Source organism: Leuresthes tenuis, unplaced genomic scaffold (genome assembly GCF_036924035.1).
Source record: "Leuresthes tenuis unplaced genomic scaffold, fLeuTen1.0.hap1 SCAF_3, whole genome shotgun sequence".
Classification (NCBI taxonomy): Eukaryota; Metazoa; Chordata; class Actinopteri; order Atheriniformes; family Atherinopsidae; genus Leuresthes; species Leuresthes tenuis.
In genome coordinates, this window is record NW_027325357.1 from 12,193,632 (window position 1) to 12,197,536 (window position 3,905).

Consider the following 3,905-nt stretch of genomic DNA (forward strand, 5'->3'; position numbering starts at 1 on the left):
CTCAGTCACTTTATTAATAAGCGGACATTAAATGTTGGTAACCATAGCAACAGAATCAACACCTTCTGCTTGCAGCTTTGCAGCTTGCTGAAGTTGCTAATGGATGTTTAACGGACTGAACCATTGGTTAAACTCACCACATTAAAGCTATTAAGAAGTTATGGATATCTGAACTTCTGGAGACGCTTATCATAATTAGTAACACACTTGAATATTGATAAAGTACCTAACAATATCCTGAAATATAACCTTTCTATTTTTTTTTTATTCATGCCAGTTCGGTGTGTTTGTTTTTTGGTAAGCTCAAGAGGCTGAATTACTGTAATTTAACTGGGTTGTTTGAAAAATATTGTCGCTACCTTTACTTTCTACAGTGTTGGCCGGTTTTGGTTCAGGGGCCCCAGTGTGCTTAGACTGTATTGGCATTGTGGTGTTGTGGCATGGCAGAGTAGACTCACGGCAGCCACTACAGCCTGGCAGTGATGCTAAAAGCTGACTCATTTGCTCCGAGGCAAGGGGAAGTTTTCCTGACGGACTACTGATTTGCAATCTGGCATATCCACATTTGTGATTTGAAACAATAGCCCAGTTTCCACAAAAGAGACACATCGGGCATTTGGAGGATGGGGAAACTGACAGAAGACAAAAAGGACTGTTACAATTCACATTTTATAGCTATATGCGAGGAAAATATCTGTGCATGAAAAGCAAATGTTACGACCCCTGTGGGCCCACATCTTGTACATTTTTTTAAAAGAGGTCACCTTTTAATTGTTGCCTGTTCATTGAAGAGTTCAACCTAATGAAGGGTATTTTTTTTTCGAAACAAATGAAAAAAGTGTATCATGTGCTGTGGGCTCTTTGTTACTGTCCCAGAGATTGCTGATCTGGTGAACCCACAACATTAATGGGTGAGGTGAGAGATGTTTTAGGTATTTGATACTTTTGTCAATAATGAAAATGAGAAAGTTATACAACATGAAACATAATGAAAAAAGTACATACACAAACATATTGACAGCTGCTCCAAGTTTAAACGGAAACATTTCAAAGCTGCACAGATAATGTTTTTGTTTTAGTTCCCTCAAATACCACAGACCTGAACACCACATTTATAGATATGAATATTTAGAGGAGCATGTTGCATAGTTAGCACTCTCACATGTTCTTCACATAAATTGCAGAAAGGCTGATGAATCAAAAAGTTGAAAAATGACCAAATGCATCAACATTGTTTCAGTAGACAATGAACACACGTTCCCCAGGCCTGAATACTGCTCATAGGTTGGCTTGCTCTGTTGATGTCTTTGTTTATGCTGGAACATTGTTTGATATAATGATAGAGATGTCAGATCTAAATCAAAGCAGTGGTTAATGTTTTTTTGTTTGTTTGTTTGTATGTTTGGGTTTTCCTTTTTTTTTTTTTTTTGCTGAAGATGACATTTTGGAAAAATTGTCATGTCCCGTTCCTCAGACCAAAGCATACTATGTCACTAGCAGTGAGTGCATGTGCTTGTATTGTTTAACTATAGTATATTTTTAATTTTAAGGTTAGCTGTAACTGGTGCATAGGTGGTGCTGTCAGCAATGTGATGCCCACATCTAGCATTACAAATGGAAATGGAAAAATAAGAACAGAGTTTTTCAAATGCAAAGAAGAGGGCAGCATAATGACTTTTCTCTTTTCTTGTCTGGCCATTCAGGAGAAGGCTTTTCTTTTCCTTTGTCACTTCGGTTGGCATATAATTAACTCCTTCTTAATATGCTGTGTAAGAGCTCTTCTCCCCATGCAAGAAGCTTTGAACCCCTAGCCCATAGGCTGGGACAAACCCCTGTGGCACAGCTTCCTCCGTGCTCCCTGTAATGTGTGAGAGAGAGTATGATGTTTTAAAAAGACAGGATAAAATAATGCCATACCACCACAGTACTGCTGGATTCGTATTACACTGTGCAACTATAAGACTATGTTAATAATGAACACAGATATCTGTATCAGAGTGCAACTGGTTTGAGTATATGACACCTTTTCAAAAAAATCTGAGAAAACATTAGGTCTAACTTTTGATGAATCATAGGCGATAAAGAAAAAAGAAACTGGGTATTAGTCATTTTCTTTTTTGTGACAGAAATCACTTGAAATTTTTAATAAAAATATCCACCTATCCACTAAATACATGTATATAAAGATAATAATAAAAAAAAACAGCTCCCAGGACCTCCACAGCACCTCTGCACCTCCGTGACCCTCATCTGTAGCAAAGTTTATTGCCCCCGCATGATCCACCTCCTCTCCTCCCTCTCCTTCGTCCATCCCACCACAAAGAGCCTGGATGACCTCTATGTCCCTCTCTTTCTTTAGCCCTCTGCTCCCTCCCCACCTTCAGGATGCTTTCTCTTCCAGAATCCATTAAGGAAACAAACCCCCCCGCCAGTCATGATGGGTGAATGGGTAAAGGGGTATCTATTCTGTTCTTCACCATGAGCTGATAATGTAAGGGAAATTAGTTGTTAAGTGAAAAGGTAACAGGCTGGTCTTGGTGCAATCTTCATTCATTTGGTGTTAGTACAGAATCTAATGTGGATTAATGTAAATTTGTATCATGTAGATTTGAATTTACAATCAGAAGAACAGGAAATATGTGACTTTGTCCTACTTATGTTCCTTGTGGCAGTTATAAGCCTGTGAAAGCGCTTGTTAACTCCTAAAATAATTGTGAAATTTTAGCTGCTCTTGGGTGACATAAAGGTGAGCATTTTACTTCTCTGTCTTTAACCCACTTAATTTGTGTCACAGTGTCAGATCCCTGTTTGTTTACAGGGATCTGACACTGTGACACAAATTAAGACCATGGCAGCTCCCATTATGCACCGTGAAAAGCTACCCGGACTTGCGCTCATTTAGCAGAGTTAAGATGGGGGGGCACCATAAAGCCAAGGTGGGGGTCCTGTACGCTACGTTAGAGGTTTACTTCGGATGTTTTTTTCAGTTGCAAAACAGATTACGGTCCAGGTTGCAACACAAAGGACTGTCAATGCACCACTTCCTACAGCCATCCAGGGGTGAATGGGGCGCAGGACGGGGTCCACTCCAGGGTACTCGAGTGCAGGTGCGACATACATAACAGTCAAGCCATAAAACATGAAGGGGAGAGGGGAGTCGAGGGGGTACGCACATACCTGTTCTCATTAACCTGCAGTAAGTGTAATCTCTTCTTGGTGAAAATGTTGCGAGAAGAGCCGCTGGAGTTAACGGCCTCATTTGCACCTTGTCAATGAGCACCCTGAAGTTCCACTGAAAGCTCTGTGAGTGAGCGCTGCAGCGCACATAAAGCAGGGTGAGCTTTCCTCGTGAAAAGTTGACAAGCAACCGAGTAGATACAGTCTTCCAGCTATTTTTTCAATCTCTTTCCCAATTAACCGAAAACGATTTGATTTTTTTCATCTTTTTTTAAAAACCTAACAGCAGTAAATATTAGTTATGTAGGCTATTCCATCAGCTGCATTAAGATAACATGAAAACTTTAAGACGAGTATTCCCACTGTGTTTCCCCTTCTGATCAGAGGAAACAAGAGCAAGGTTGTTTCTTGGGATTCCCTCACTGGAGAGGAAATAATGTAGCGATTTCGGAATAATTGTCAAAGTGGGCCTTGCAACGGGGTTTTACGATCAGCCTATACGCGAAGGTCTCTCTTGCGTTATGCTTTGAGGAAGGTGTACGTTTACGATGCCAAGACTGACCTCAGGGCCAGCCTCTGCTGCTGACATCACCTCCTCGCGTCTCGTCGCCTCTGCCTGGAGTCCCATCAAGGTCTGAGTCTCCCGCTGTGACCGAAGGCGATGCCTCAACACCATTCATTCTCAGGCAGGCACACAGGACGCACGCTCGTTCTGCTCCCCGGACAAC